At 37.8% G+C, this 17,288-nt stretch overlaps 2 protein-coding genes across 4 annotated transcripts in view; one reads left to right on the forward strand and one right to left on the reverse strand.

Annotated features, from left to right (window-relative positions):
• PRL-1 (PRL-1 phosphatase) overlaps positions 1-17,288 on the reverse strand; it is a 193,357-nt gene that overhangs the window by 56,145 nt on the left and 119,924 nt on the right. The window contains exon 1 of one of the 3 annotated variants that reach the window (XM_065223935.1): positions 10,917-11,802. The exons of the other annotated variants lie outside the window; for them this stretch is intronic. The gene's annotated coding sequence lies outside the window, so the exon portion shown is untranslated. Of the gene's footprint in view, positions 1-10,916; positions 11,803-17,288 lie in introns of those variants that run through there. 3 annotated transcript variants of the gene reach the window in all.
• The window catches only part of LOC135702879 (uncharacterized), a 156,430-nt gene that overhangs the window by 11,278 nt on the left and 127,864 nt on the right, over positions 1-17,288 (forward strand). The gene's annotated exons all lie outside the window — the stretch shown is intronic.

The raw sequence follows: 17,288 nt of genomic DNA on the forward strand, positions 1-17,288 counted from the left end.
TATTTGACTTTTAGACATAGTGATGCAAATTAGTAATAGGTTCGATTAATGCATTGTTTAAATCAATCTCAAATACCCCAAACATCGACGGGATCGATAATTATTAATAGATTTTTGGTTCGCAAGCTTGGAGATGTACGCTTTTCTTGTAACTGTGTATGGAATTATACGAAGGGGCGCGCTTCATACCCTCCAACAAAGTTCGTTAATCTTTGCATCAAGTGTATATCTTTACACTTAAAGAAATCTATCAAAGCTATACAAAATCAACGTTATGTCCTCCATGTTGTTACTATAATCAATTTAGATTGAAGGCACTGCTGGCGGTTGAGTGTGACTGCTTCCTACTCCAGTGGGTCTGGGTTCTAACCCAGCTAAGGTCATTAGCATTTTCTAAAAAAAAAAAAAAAACAACTGATCACATCTTCTGGGTTCAGATTTGGAAATGCTTTCCTGGCTTCAGTGATTGACACATACGAGCGGAACAGATACTGACGGAAAATAAACATTGATCAAATCTTCCATCTACAAGATTGCCTCATATGCAACACACTTGGCTTCCAAACCAACAGTACATTTTCTCCAATTAATAAATTGTAACAGCAAATAAATCTCTGAGTTCACATTAGAGAGCATACAGACTTCCTACTTTCGTCCACTTGAGAACCTCCACCACTGCTGCCGTCGGTCGCCAATCAGAAAACCCAGTACGTCGAGTTTTGCAGAGTTAAAATTAGCAACTTTCCAGGTTCAGTATTTTGCATTCGAAGATGATGATGATCATCCTCATGAGCAGTTGGCGATTGCGGCCCAACAACAACAACACCGCAACCGCGGTCAGTGCTGTAGGTATATAGACATGACACGGGAAAGGTAGCATCCACAGCACAAAAAACAAACGACTGCGTCTTGGCAGCAGGAGTAGGGATGTTTAATCGATTTAACCGGTATTACCGTGTCATTTTACAATACCGAATTACCGGTTTTTAACCTTTAAAAACCGGTAATTTTGGAAATTTCCATATCTAATGTTTGACATTCAATAGTTCAATTGAGTAGTTTCAGGCGAATTTAAGAATTCCATAAAACTTCGCAATGAACCAAGTTTCTGCTGGAATTCGGCTATTTTGACTGGCACTTATTTTTCCAGAATAACGTAATCTATATTTTTCAATAAATCATAGCACGAAAACGGCTCATCTAATCGAAATGACGTCTGAGACCAAGTTGTCGGAAACTGGATTGCCTTTCCAGAAAAAAAATACAAATTTTCGTCAAAACATTAAAGAAACGGTTGAAAAGTTCAATAACAAAATTAATCTTCTCAATGCCGAAAAGCCTGCTTTCGCTAAATATACCCGCGGTAATGACAACCCTAAGCAGCAGCAGCAGCAGCAGCAGTCAATGGTAGAGTGCAGATTGAAACGAAAGTGAAAGTTTACCACTTTTCCTGACCCTGCTTTGTAGTACGCAGCGTCTGTCATTTGCGTGGTTGGTTGAATCGTTCCCTCTCTCTCTCTCTCTCTCTTTGGATTTCTAAAGATCATTTTTCTTCGTCGTACTAAGCAGCACAAATTCCCCCCATGTCATTTTGGATGATGATGGTATCATATTTTGCGTTGTAGATTTCCCGAATCATGCGTCACCTGGAAATGGGTTCGTTGGCTTGCATTTTGTCTTTTGCACCGCATTCACGGATGGTTGAAGGGAGGAATAAATAGGATTCAGCACATGACACTAATCTGATTTGATTCATGATCCGTTTGAGTTCGTTGCTTTCTCGAAATACGCATTGAGGAAGGGTGCTGAAATCATAAAACTCAATCCGATTGTTGTGGGCTTCACTGGTGCTAGAACACACATCTTACGTAAGGTGCAAATCAAAGCAAAAGGTTAAACCTATTAGCAGCTAGGAATTTAAAGGCGTATGGCATATTTTTAGAAATCACAAAATAGCATCGTTCCGTAACTTCAGCAAAGATTTCTAATTGGGGAACAAATTTTAAAGTTTTCATAAACTTTTGAAGTCTCATTAAAAAAGCGTCATTATACTTGAAAGCTAAATCCGTCCGCAACAACTTATTTCTATTTATGCAACGAATCATTAAAGTGAGAAACCAAAGTGCGTTTCGCCTCTGCTGTTTCTGTTCGATCAGCTAACGAGTATCAATTTCACAGTCGAGCAAATTTACTTCCAATCCATATCGGCAGACAAAGGCAAGGATTGATTGCTAGTGGTCGACGATGGCAGTCGTCATCCCTCATCAGAAGCACAATCAAAACCATCATTGTCGTGATGAATCGCCATTAGGCAGGCAGGCACACTCTGTAACGTAGATTTCATTCGGCTTGACGTCAACCAATGTCGCCTTTGACGACGAAAGCTACCAAAAGGGTTCAAATTTCTGTAATCTCTGAGTTTAGGAACACACTTCCATCCAAAGCCAACGAAAATGTTGTGTTCATCTAACACCATCATCGAGTACGACGAGGTTGATCACCCGCCATCATCTGTCGCATGAATGACGCGAGTTTTGCACTCTCCCCGCACAGTTTTCCGTTTGTTTGTGTAAACAACATACGACGGAGGAAAGCACGCGCTCGTGCGGAAAAGTCCGGGCAACTAACAATCGCGCTGTCACACAGTGTCCACCCGTGTCACTTTTACGTTTTTACGATGTCGTAATAGTGCCCAATATATTTGTAATTAAATAATTGCTCTTTTTTTTTAGGCTGTTACGATCCAATTGTTAACTTTACACCTGACTCCAGCTTTGCTTATATATTCTAATGCAATTTATGGGATTTGCAATCGTTTGGCATGTAGTAAGCCTAATGATGCTCTATGAGCAGGAAATTAAGTTGACAGGACTTATTTCGAACCCGAACAAATTTTGATTTCAATGTACAGACAGCTGCTTATATGTTAATCAGTTGATGTATGAAACTTAGGCGATGCCGGTTAAGCTAAAGATCTAATAGGCCGCGAGATTGTAATTTGAATAGTAATCCACATTTTAAAGCATTTTGATGTCCAGAATATTAAACTATTTTCCAACTTTCGAAATCACGTAGCTTTTCCCATCATCGAGATGTCAAAAATTATCTCCTTCTTTCCTTTATTTAACGTCGGTCTCTGTTCCGCAATCTAGTGCCAATCACCGACGGACATCGAATGCTATCCATTGACGGCAATCGAATGTGCAGGAAGACAGCATGGGCCGGGACCAACGGCTTTACTTCTCTTCCATGTCAAAAATTATGACATTTGAAATTTTGGAAGATTTTCGAATTTCAAGGCTTAAGAACTTCACTACAAGGTTCAGACAATTTTTTTCGAAGTCTTATAGCTCGAAAAATGTTCTAAGCCCTAAGTGGGAGCTGCCTCCCTGGCGTCGGTAGCATTGGTGCTCAGCACGGAAAACAAGATCGACGGAAAACAAATCAATGAAAGAAAAAAATCCTAAAAATTATCCAAGAAAAGTTAATAGACGCCTGTTAACTATGAATTGAATACTAATAACAAATGAATATATTCCCATACATGAATTCCAGGCGAATTCTAGAATGAATTCCAACTGACAGAACTCCAAAAAATCGAAGGAACTCTAAGTAGTAATATCAAAAAGTAATTACGAAGAAGATTTCAAGTAAACTCCAAGGAGAGTATTACACAGCTTCTGGGAACGATTTTAGACAATTTTGGGAGAAATCTTAAGGAATGCTAAAGATAATGGTGACCAGCAAATCCCGATTAGTAATTTCCAGGTTTTTCCCCAGAATTTTGGAAATGTTCCCGTTAGTGCGATATACATTTCAATTAGGCATGAAACCAAATGCAATTGAACCGAACAGATCACTAGGTTAAATGAATCATCATAAGACAGTAGGATTTCAGCGGCACCGGTGATATAGCGGTAAGCGTGACTGCCTCTCGCGTCATAGGGCCTGGGTTCAATCCCAGTCGGCGCCGACGGGATGTTCTGAGGTATAACATCTCTGATCACGCCTTCCTTTGGGGATGGGAGGTAAAACTGTTGCTACCCGGTCCATGAGTTGATGGGTCGAAAGGTAGGGTCCAGATGTGGGAGCTGCCTCCCTGGCGTCCGGTACCCAGTGCGGAAAACAAATGAAGGAAAAAAAGACAGTAGGATTTTTGCTAAATCTTGAATTCTGAATTCTGTGTTCGGATTCTTAAAAATGTAACTACGAATATTCGTCCAAAACTCTACAAGATTTTATTTAGTTTAAGAACAATAAACATTTCACAAAATTCTTTTTAGAACTCATCTTAAAGTAATTTGAGAATATTTCAGGGAGCCAAAAATTGCTTTGTTAGTAGGTCCAGAAATTCTTTGCTGAACACTCCAAAAAATTCATGAAATGCGTCTTTTTTTCCTCTGTTCGGGACCTAACACTACTGCGACCAGTAAATTGATCTATTGTAGTATATCCCGTGTCCTTAGTTTAGTGCATGTAGTATTACTCCATCACTATTGAGAAATGATGAAGTATTTGATTTTTTTTTAACAGTTGCCACTCTTGCATTTATCGCAAGGATCCGACTCTAATTCTAAGGTCCCGCTTTTTATACCCTTCGGAGTGTTGAAACACCCTCCAAAGACGCGTCTCTTTGTCAGTCAAAATTGGATTCCTTAGCAACAAAATTAAGGAGTGACACCGATAATGTCCATGCATCAGAACCCTAGTCTTAACCACTTCAAACTAGGGAACAACGAATAGAAGATTAGGAATCACATAGATGAAGACTAACTAACTCATTTTTTCCTTGTTTCAAGATCACTCTCGGTGGACAAAGCCGAGTCTTGTCACTATCAACAAGGCATGAAAAGTAACAAGGACTAAGATGTGTTCCTTTGATTACTGAACAATCCTGTTCCCCTAGTTTGAAGTAGTCAGGATTAGGAATCGGTGGTAGCTCTTACATCCCGTAACGTACCACGAAAAGGTGATCTACCCACGTTACAGGGCAAATACGTCCTTAGATTATCTTCAAATTTTAAAGTATTTCTAAGGATTCACTGAAGCTTCCTTTCATTTGATAAATTCGCTTAATTTCCTCAACTTCCATGCAATTGCCCTCAGAATTGTCTTAACCCGTTAACGCCCAGGGATCTATTTATAGATCAGTATTTTTTTTCTCTTTAATCATGTCTTAACGGAAATTGGGAACGTACAATATTTTTTCAATATCAATATAATTATTTTTGAAATAACCTTAACATCTTGTTTTCAAATAATGTGGGTTACTCCTGGAAAAATCACGCATTGTCTGGAGGTCAAAAAAAATGGGTCTTAACGGGTACTCAGAATTATCTCGGAGTGCTCCTCTAAATTCTACTGAAAATTAACATGGAATTCTTCTTAAAGTTATCTAGAAAATATTTTCGAGATCACATCTTGAAATTATCCTCGGTATTTCCATAAACTCTTCGAACAATTCCTTTGGAATTTAACCCTTAAAATTCAATTGCCTTGGTATTGTCACGGATTCGGAAATCCTCTTCACAATCGCCATGGATTTTTCCACAGAGCTATCTAAAAAAGTTACTCTGAACTCATACAATTCTATATACCACTGTTCGCTCGGCTGTCGACATAAGCAGGCCACTCTCTAGGTGTGTCACGCGATCGTCTGTTTACTCGGCAGCAACCATTGTGTGGTCCTCCTCATTGTTCTTCATCAGCAGTTCTTTCGGTCGATGCGTCGTCGATTTTGGAAAGCAACTTTTTCGTGATGAGTGTGTGAGTGCTGAACACGTTTTGCGTCCATTGCTGCTATGGAAGCGCTCTGCTCCCCGTTGGCAATACTGCCATACAACGAAACCACTGCACAGTTAAAAATTCTGAATTTTAATAGTGATGTTAACATTCATTCACGTAAACTTGTATTTCATTTCACACAACCGAGCAACTTGTAAACAATGTTGTTTACAACAATGGGCTTTTGTATACAATATTTGCTGCATTGCATGAAATTTCTCAGAAATGTAAAATTATATGATATGTCACGCTCCATTTATATGCATCATACTGAACACAAATTTACGCTACTTTTACGAACTGTAAGAAAACGGATCCAATTCTGATGGAGGAGGCTTATTGGCCAACGGAAGATAAAATTTTTATTGTGTTGTACCTTTTAAATAGAGTTTTACGATGTTTTGTATAGTGAACAAGAATCCTTGGCTCTGTAAAGTTAATTCAATTGAGCCTTATCAAATAAATCAATAAGCAAAAACAAATCATATAGACCTGGAATTAGAGCGTAACAGCTTTTGTAAACAATGACTTCTCTCGATGATCGACAAATCGACAAATCGACAGCACCATCGAGTAGAGCAAGACTTCTCCTACCCGATGGATATGTTGGTTTGTGTAGGCGTGCCTTCAATTCCTAGAAGTCAACGAGAGAAGTCATTGTTTACAAAGGCTGTTACACCCTAATTCCAGATCTATCTAGAATTGACTTTGAATTTTAGTCAAAACTCTTTTTAGAGTTTATCTTAATCTAGGATATTTTCTCTGAAATACCTTATCTCAAGAATTCATTCTAAATCTGTTCAAAATTACTTTGGAAAATCATTTTAAAATTTTGTTAATACTTCTTCAAAGTGATTGTAAGGGAAATCAATCAATCAATCCAATTGACTGTATTCTGAAAATCTAGTCTAGTCAATGGTCTTGATTTTTTTTTTCAAGGTCCAAAATCTTATGTTTCTTGAAGAGAGGACGATTCCCGATTTATCACGGGCTTTTCCCGGTATTCTCCCGATGACCTCGAATTCTCGACTTTATCCCGGTTTTCCTTGTTTACTGGTCACCCTGATAATTCCTAAGATATTTTCAGGATATTTGAATGAACGGGAGCATTCCAAGAAAATGATGTGGAAGCGAATTTTCAAAGAACACTTAGAGAATGCTAAAGGGAAATTCTAGGGAATTTTCAGGAGAAATCTGTGCAGAATTGCATGGTTATTGTGGAGAGTAATAGTAAGCAGAATCATGGGAAAAGTTTAATTTAGTTCTTAGGAGAATTTGAGGAGAATTGCGGAGTAAATTCCAAAAGAATACTAAAGCGTTTTGGCCAAAATTTAAGGAATAACAATAGAGAATGCTTAGCTTATCTAGAAAAATTTAACAAGAGCTTTGAGAGAATTGTTGGAAATAATTGAAACGTAATTTTTCGAACAGCAAACTCCCAAGAAAGTTGTTTGCTGTTCCGCTGTTGAGATTTCGGTAAAATTTCACAATTTTTCATTTAATAAATTAAATGAATTCAATTAAAAAAACACATAAGGAGCTGTTCCTTAACTACGTAGACAGTTTTCTGGAATTCTTGACCCCCCTTCCCCTGCGTAGACATTTGTCCATACAAAACTGTCTACGCAGTTTATGAACAGCCCGTGCAGTTTCCAAAAAGCATTTCAAAGATTCCCGAACTTTTGTGTAGATCTCTAAACTTATTTGAAGAGCAGAACATAGTACTTCAGATGTTGTTCATTTGAAAATTACCCTAACCTTCTACGGCTCCTAGACCGCCTGAGTCTACCTTAGATTCTCAAAACTACAACCCAATTAACATTGTTGGTTTATTGTTGGTTTTATAATGGTCTTCAATTTCAGAAATAAGGTCTTGAAAATGAAGTTCGTTGTGTTTCTCTGGATTTCCCGGAATTTAGCTAAACTCCACTGATCTTCTTGCTGGAGATCACCAAACTCCAATGAAACTCTTTACAAACTCTTCTTCTTCTTCGCAATTGAGTGTTGTATATGCACTTCCACAGTTATAAGTGTGGCAAGTACAATGATAGGGAAGTCGAGAAATTTTCCAACCCGAAATATTCTTAGCCCGGACCGGGAATCGAACCCAGCCACCTCCAGCATGGTCTTGCTTTGTAACTGCGACTTTACCGACTAGGCTAAGAGAAGCTCTTGGAACTCATAATGCTAAATAGAATTCCCTGATTTTCCAGGAGAATATCAATGAAACATTTATTTGACATTCGCTAAAAAAATGTGCTATTCGAATGTTTCTGTTAGTTTTGAATTTTGAAAGCTTCTTATGGTCCAGAATTTTGGAAACGTTTCCAAGCGCGGAATATTGGTCTGAGGATTCAGATTGTATAAGCACTGAATGTCAGCAAAAACAACTCCCTTTATGGATTGATTTTATTTTTACTAAATCCAGAATCAAGAGAATTTTTTCAAGCATAAAATACCAAATAAAACATTTCTTAGAATTTTGAAATATTTTAAACTTAACTCTAACTAAACAAACTTAGAAACTTTTAAAAATTTCATCAGAATTCGTCCTAAAACTGTCCCTAGCAATTTGCTCCAAAATACTCTAGTAATGATCTCCGGAATCTTCTTTGGTTTACACTATATTTCACGGAATTACGTAGGAATTTCATAAGCATTTTCCTGAAATAAACTCTCCTCAGTATTCACTGATGGCGGCAAGCTCCAACTCGGATTAACGTTTAATACCGTCCCTGTTTGTATGATCTGCAAAATGTTTGCTTTAGAGTCGTGATGATTAATTCTGATGTCAACATTAAACCAGCCGGACATTCTTGATCGGGATTTAATCCGAGGATAATACCGGTTGAAGCTTACCACCATAAGTATCTCCTGAAATTCCCATAGAATTAACCTCGGAATTCCTTTTGCATTCCACTCCGAATTCTCTAAGATCAATCCCGTTAAATCTTTGCTTGAAATGCTCCACAGTTTTCCCTAACAACTCTTCTTTGATTTCTCCTAAAATTATTACAGGAACAACCTTGAATTCCTTCAGATTATTGCTTTGAAATTTATGTCAAAACTTTGTTGGAAATTTATTTGAAACTTTCCACATAATTCCGTTGGAATACTTCCCTCAAACTTTTCATTTCATTCTATTCAGAATTCCCTTTGGATTCTCCTTCACCTCTAGGAATTCTACTCACAAGTACCAAGAAGTTCTCCTTACAAATTTCTTAGTTAGAATTCTCTAGGTATTCTCTTTGGCAATACCTTGGAATCTTCCCAAGAATTCTGTTGGACATTTCCTTTTGAATCATATTTAGGATTCCCTTAGGATTATACTTAGAACAACCTTGGAAGTTTAACAGATCTAACTTGAAAGGAAACCACAGACTTCACCTAAAGTGTTCCTAACAATTTGACCCATGAAATTTTCCTCTGAATTCCCTTGAAATTACCCCTAGAGTATAAGATGAACTGGCTAAAAATCTCAATAATAAAGTTGAAGAAAGTTGGTTAGTTGGAAATTCTCAACAAATTCATTCATTAAAGTCCATAAGCTGAGAAACTTTTGCAAGGTCCTTATTTTTGTTTTGTTTTTTGATCTGGTTTCTTGGAAAACATTCAATGTCGTCTTCAATATTTATGTTCAGTACAGATTCATGAAAATTACTCCCAGTCTGATTTTATTAGATCCAGGGTTCAAGAAAATTATGAATCTTAAAAAACAATTCGAGTTTCAGAATGTATGTTGTCACTTAATATAAATCCACTCTAGAATTATTATATTTAAAGAGTAAAGATAAGGTTGGTCGTATTTAAACAAAAAATCTTGAAATTCTTGAGAAGGTTCCTTGCCGTACTTTAATATATTATATTCTTTTTTTTTTAAAGAACTGATAGATAACGAGTTTATGTGAGTGTGCTATCAGTAATGACAAATTTGTTTATTTTTTTTTTCTAATGCAGTCAGACCTTTCTGCTAGCGTTCTTTTTCAGCAAATAAAAACGATGTGACATAAAATTCGTGATTGGTGGCCTCACAACTGGGACTATAATGCTGAGCTCCATCGACGATCGATTATCATAAGCCGATGTCAACAGAAATTTGAAAATGAAACACATCGCAGCAGAGGCATACCAATCAAACGATCACACAGCAACGAAAATTTGAAACAAATCACTGCCAACATTTCATTCCGGCGAAACTGCTTTTGTAAACAATTAATTCAACAACAACTCACTCCTGCAAATTAACGATGTTTCTCTGACTGATGCTGTTGTGAATTTGAATGTGTGAGCTTTTATTCGCGAGAAATCGATGCCGAAAGCCATTGTTTACAAATTAGGTTTCGCCCTTTTGTAATGTTGGCACTGAAATGTGCTTCCTTGGGTTATTTATTGTATGTGATAGCGGAAATTGTCTGCCTTTCGTGGTATTGAAGAGGAGCCGCATAGCACTTGTCACAACTAGATCACCTCTTTTAATTGCACGCAGGAGATTGATTCCCGAAAGCAATTGATTCAATCACCCTGCCCGCCAACAACAACAACAACAACCCTACAAGGTAAGCAAATATAACAACTATTCCATAGCGTGTGCAGTACGTGCGATTTTCTAAAATTAATAACAAACACCTGCTGCAGCAGGAAGCAGGTTACTAATTTCCATCGAAACCTCACACTCACACACGCCATCAATTGTGTAGTAAAACGTGTTGTTCCAACAAGTACTTCCACTGAACACGAAACACAATCAAAACAATCGCTTTTATCGCAACAAAACATCCATTAAGTGGTGCATTCCCGCGCACTCACACTCACTGAGTTGAGTGTAGTCTTTCGTCCCTGTCGTCGCTTATCAGCTGCCAATTTAATTACTCCGATAACAAATTGAGACGGAATTTGCGAACCTTCCCGAAGCGAGATAGAGTGAGGGAGGGGGGGGGGGGGTGTAAAGTTCGATTACTAATTGTTCGAAATTTCGCCGTAGGTATGCATCAATCCCACGGAAGCTAGATAATGGCGTCGTTCGTTACTGAAGCTCTGCTGTTTAGACTTGCAAATTTGATCCCCAACTAGAACTACTTATGCTAGATGCATCCAGCTGCAATTGCTCGCCGTCGTTGTCGTTGATGACGTACCTGATCAACACTGGCGTTCAGAGATCGGGAATTGTTTGCCGTTCCAGGTGACCTAGTTTCCTCCTCACACGAACCAGAATACGACCCACTTCTCCTTCTTCTTTTTATCACAGGTGTAACTCTTTCTGCGGCCACTATTTTCCTGGCGCTTTGCGCTTTAGTCAATCACTTCCACTTAAGTAAAAACAACGGAGAAGCTCAGCTTCCGTTAACGTTATAAACACAGACACAAACTTCCAATTCACCAACAAATTGCTGCGAGTATCTCACTTTCTCCACTTCGCGCTCATGTTACGCTCTCCTTGAAGAATGCACTCGATTGCAGTGCGGATGGTTGCAGTAGATGCTGCTGATGCTGCTGGCGTCGATATCCGACTCTGTCCGCAGTTGAAAATTCGACCACCGCTTTGCCCAAGCCAGAGGCTGAGACGAACACGAAGATGACGACGGTGGCGACGACGACGACGTTGTAGTTGACTTTGGGGGGACCTTGCTGTCCCGTACAGTCAGTCATGTAAACTAGAGTGAGTGGTGGCAAGCAAGAATTCGCACACTTGAAAGCCAACCGCTGCTGTTGCTGCTGATGCTGCTGGTGCCTTGGGACTCGTTCCCACTCTTTCAAGGATGATGGTGATGATCAACTTTCACGCTGCTTTATATTCGAAAGCACTGGGAAACCAAATTCGGTTTCCTACTTCCAGATTGAAAAACTTTTCCGTTACTACCGTTTCATTGAATCACTTGATTTAAGCTTGCACTTAGTTCTCAGGAGCATTATCCTACAAGTTGAACGCACCCTCACTAGCCAACTAACCGGAATCGCAGCTTAATCACGAAACTCGCGAATTTTCCGCACTTCACCTTCACACTCTGCCTATTATTTTCCTTCGAAAACAGCAAAACCTGTTGCACAAACGGAAGATTGGTATTGAATTTCCGCCGTCTTCTGGTTATCGAATCAGGTTTCAAATTCAAACGAAAGTACCCTCTCTCAACAACTACTTTTCGGTGCAGTCAAGACAAGCCAAGTCAGTACGATCAGATGAAGCTTCAATACTAAACTGGCATCCCGAGATAGGATCACTTTGAAGTCGAAATTTACACCGCCATCCGTCTGTCTGTCGACCACTACCATCCATGTGTACATACCTACCTACACATACCCTCGCTTCTCCGCAATCCTGCACCGTGCGTCTCCATTCCATCGTCGCATCGCAGCAAAGCAGGCAGACGTCACAATGTGCGCCGCTGGTGGGTTGAGAGAATCTCATTCTCTCTGGTTTCACTCACTACCTACTCGGTGAGAAGCAGGAACTAGTGCAGAGTAATTGCGATTAGGGTGAGTCAATAAAAACAAAATGAGGGGAAAGTTGATTCTGGGGAATTATTAAATAATCGGGTGGTATTAAACTGAAGTGGTGGCAAATTCATTAGTAGAAAAAAAATTCATTGCCTAAAACATTAGTGATAAGCGTGCTATAAGGGTCGTCGTCGTCACCGGATTTGAACGGTGAAATCGACACGGTTGAAGCAACTTTTAGTGTTATGAAGGGCTCGGTGGCCTATTGGCTATCCATTTTTGCTTACTGGAACCGAAGATCGCGGGTTCAGGCTCATACGCCTTCACATGGCAGGGGTATTTCGTGTTCTGTTTTCAATCACGACCATATGATTAAACAAATCGATTCCACTGGAATCAATTCCTTGAACGATTGTCTTTCGCAATGGATTGTTGTTGGTTTGGGAGCTCAGTGTCCTAGTAACTACCTTTTTGTGTTTATTGAGCAGAAAATCGTTGATGGGTCTTTCCTAATATTTTGCCTTCTTTTGTGCAAGAGGAAGTAGACGTTTTCTTTAGCCGGTGAATGCTACTGGAAATACCACCGGCAAAAATTAGGCGACTACGATGTGCTAGGCACGTTGTTCGAATGTCTGACGACAACCCGGTGAAAATAACGCTCCGTAGTCTGTAGAAATCCTACACGTGTTGGAATTTTAAAAATATGATTGTGAAGTTTTAACTTTTGTTTGAAGTCTTAGACATTTTTTGAGATTTGTGAAAAAATCTTCGTGATCCTAGATTTAGATAAAACAAACAAAAATGGAAATGATTTCATCAATTAGGGACTGAGAAAAATCTCAAAAGACTCAAAATGCGAGATTTACAAAAAAAAAAATTACCAATATCACAGATTATGCCCTGAAAAAAAGTACAAGGCTTTGGGATTTAAAAAAAATATGCAGGGTTCTGACATTATATTAATAGAATCCTGCCGAGAATCCCTGTGGAACTTAGGGGAGGATTTAAATGGAATTAAAGTGTTTATTCCAAAGAAATGCTGAAGAGGATTTCTGAATAAATATACGAAAAGTTCATAGGGAGATTTGACATTCCACGATTATTTTGAGATAATGTCCTAAGAAATTCTGAGATGAATTCCAAGGAATTTCTGTATAAAATAAAGGAAGTTCTGAATTGAATTCGTAAGTGATTCTGAGCAGAATTCGTTGGAAATCGTGAGCAAAATAGCAGCAGTTATTTAAGGAGAATTCCAAGAGAACTCAGATGAGAGTTCAACAAGAATTATAAGCAGAATTTAAACGGTCTTATTCTTATTTGCTTTTAATTGCTTATTGCTTAGTGCATATTTGCTTATTGCGTGTTCTCAACTTAGTGTTCTAAATGCACTTCCGTTATTAATTGAGAGCTTTCGATGCCAATACCAATGCATGAATTGACAATGATACTCTATGCCCAGGGAAGTCGAGAAAATTTCCAACCCGAAAGATTCCCTTGACCGGACCGGAAAACGAACCAGCCGCCTCCGGCTTGGTAATACCGTGCCTTTACTGACAAGGCTATGAGGCCTTTACTGAGAATTTAAAAGCTATTCTGAGGATAATTTCAAAGGAATACTGGGAAGGTTCAGAAAAGACATTTAAGGGAATTCCGAAAAAAAAAAAAATATCGAAGGCATCGTATTCTGAGGTTGATTCCCAAAAAAAATGGAGGATCTTTTTTAAACAAATTCTTTAGAAAAGTACAAAGAAAATTTGGTAGAGAATTCGAACGGATTGCGGAGGAGAATTTCGAAGGATTTCTGATTGGAATTTCGAGCTCAAAGAAAATTTTGAAGAGAATTTCAAAAGAATTTAATTCTCACAAAAGTTGCAAAGGTATTTCAAGGAGGATTCTAAGAAAATGCTTAGGTGAATTTCATGGGAATTATAAACAGAATTCCAAGGTTATTATGAAGACTTTCAAGAGAATTTTCTGTTAAGTTTAAGGAGAATTTAGCGATAATTATCAATATGTATATTGATATGTCTATAAATATCAATATTCATGTGAAAAGAACACTAATAAATATAAACCTTAAAATTTACTATCAAAACTGGTTTACATTAATGCCAACATGATTAATCTAAAGAACTGTTTACTATTATAAGCGGATTTCATGATACATGAAAAATGTATCGCAAGTGTTCATAACCCTTCCTCTGTGATGTTCAGAAATACAAGGTTTTCAAAACTATGGATAGTTAATGACAAAATTTACTCTCTAGATGGCTCTAAAACGAAAATGATCAAGTAACGTCTTCTAAATACACACTATATAACGATATTTACCAGTGACGTCGCCTTAACCTCAATCTACCTGTGCACCAACTCTCAAGACATACACAATAATTAAAATATTGCTTCCAATGGATAGATTTCGAGTAAACTAGAAGATTAAGAGTATTTTTCAACCGATTCGAGTATGAATATGGCAATAAATCTGGTTTTGAAAGTTGGTGCACAGGTTAAAAGTGAGGTTACACGACGCCACTGATATTTACAGATCCTGCTTATATGGATGGTTTCCGTCTTGAGCAAAGCTGTTCAGATGGACAATACCTGTCCTGAGGTAAAGAGTTTCGTTCAGAACTCACTCTCCAGGCAGCGCTAGTGTGACATTCATTTTGAATTGTTGGCCCTAACTTAAAATCTTGACTAGATAGAAGGTTTCCATCTTCAGTAAAGTTGTTCAGATGGTCAGATCGTAAGGTAAAGAGTGTAGTTCGCTAGTGTGACATTTTAATTTTGAATTGTGTGCCCTAACCTGACATATGTACTAGATAGAAAGCTCCCGTCTTCGGAGAAGCTGTTTAGATGGACAAGATCTATCCTAAGGTAAAGAATTTAGTTCAGAGTTCACACATCAGGCGGCGCTAGTGTGGCATTCATTTTGAATTGTTTTACCAGACTTAACATCTTCACTAGATAGAAGGTTCTCGACTTCGGTTTTTCACATGAACAAGACCTATGGTATGGTAAAGAGTTCAGTTCAGAATTCCCTCACAAGGCAGCGATAATGTGACATTCATATTGAATTGTTTGCCTAACCTAATATATGTACTAGATAGAAGGTTAAAGTCTTGGGTAAAGTTGTTCAGATGGACAAGACCTACGGTAGTGAGTTTATTTCAGAATCCACACATCAGGTTGCGCTAGTGTGATATATTTATTTTGAATTGTTAGCCCTTAATTAAACTCTTGAGTAGATAGAAGGTTCCTGTCTTTCGCAAAGTTTTTCAGATAAACAAGAACTATTTTATGGTAAAGAGTTTAGCTCAAAACGAACTCACCAATTGGCACTAATGTGACATTAAATTTGCATTCTTTGCCCTAACTTAACATATGGACTAGATAGAAGGTTTCTGTCTTCGGTAAAGGTGTGCAGATGGACAATACCTATCTTATGGTAAAGAGTTGAACAACTTTGCCGAAGACGGGAGCCTTCTATCTAGTCAAGATGTTAAGTTAGGGCAAACAAAGAAAAATTGATGTCACCTAACGCCGTCTGGTGAGTTAATTCTGAGCTGAACTCTTTACCATAAAATAGGTAATGTTCATCTAAATGTTTTGCCAAAAACGGGAACCTTCTAGTCAAGATGTTAAGTAAGGGCAAACAGTTCAAAATGATTCTCACACTAGCGCCACCTGATGTGTGAATGAACCAAACTCATTATCTTAGGATATGTCATATTCATCTGAACAACTTCACCGAAGACGGGAACCTTCTATCTAGTAAATATGTTAGGTTATATGAATGTCACACTAGCGAGAGTGCATTCTGGACTAAAATCTTTACCTAAGGATAGGTCTTGCCCGTCCCATCAACTTTGCAGGATCTGTAGATATCGTATATAATCTGTATTTAAGAAGGCACAACTTGATCATTTTCGTCTTAGCGCCGTCTAGTGAGTCATTTTCATTTTGAAATTCCCGGTTTTTTCCCGGTTCAAATCTTAAAAAATTCCCGATTGGTTATATTCAACAGAAAAACGAAATTGAACGCATAATTAAGAACGTGCTGAAAGGAATTTACTGAAAGGATAAAAAATTGATTTAAGAAGATTCCCAAGATTCTGTGGTTTTAAAATCTGAGTCTGAAACTAGAACGTTTTTTTTTTAATTTGTGATTAATAACAATCTTCGTGATGCTAGATTAGGAGAAAAAATAATTAAAATGTGAATGTAACGAAAGATTCAAGATGACAGATTTGAGGAAAAAAAAATCATACTTATGAGTTGTGGAGTCATAATTGTCGCGCTCTGAGACTTGGAAGCATTTTAAGAGTTATAACAAATAACAGAACAATCTATAGAATCTAGCGGACAAACCCTGGAATTTTTAGTAAAATTTAAAAATTTCAGTATTGATTTCAAACAAATATTGAGAAGGATTCCCAAACAGTTTTCGAAGGGGAAGTTCTGAGCAGAATTCCAGAATTATTCTGACATGAAATCCTTAGAAATTGTTAGATGAATTTTGAGGGATTACTGTGGAGAAGAGTGCAGTGAAAAACAAAACTTTGCGGAAAATTCCTACGTAATTCTGAGATGGGGATCGTGAGGAAAATGACAGATGACGTTTATGAATAATTTCAAGGGAATTATGATCAGAATTCATTCAAGAAACAGAGTTCTGAGAGTGTTTTGACAAAACTTTCAACTCTAGTGCGAAAGATTCATCACAGAACTCCAACAAAATTGATTGCAAAAAATTTGCTGATAATTATAAAGAAATTCTTTAAGGAGTTTCTAAATAAAATTTCGACAGATTTCTGCTATTTTGAATAGAGTTAAAAGAAATGTTTGGATTGATTTTCAAAGGAATCAAAGTCTCTGGATAGGCTCAAGGGAATTCTAAGAAGGATTTCAATTAAATTCCTAGAAAGGGCTGCAAGGAAATTCCAAAAAGAATTCAACGGTAATTATTACGCGGAGTGTTTTCTGGTTTTGTTCAGAAAAATTTCAAAATAATTCAGTGCAGAATTCCAAGTTAATTCTGAAATTCATATCATGAGAACAACGGAAAATTA

This window comes from Ochlerotatus camptorhynchus, unplaced genomic scaffold (assembly GCF_037179485.1).
Source record: "Ochlerotatus camptorhynchus isolate MF236.1 unplaced genomic scaffold, CSIRO-AGI_Acam_v1.1 ptg000202l, whole genome shotgun sequence".
In the NCBI taxonomy this organism is placed as follows: domain Eukaryota; kingdom Metazoa; phylum Arthropoda; class Insecta; order Diptera; family Culicidae; genus Ochlerotatus; species Ochlerotatus camptorhynchus.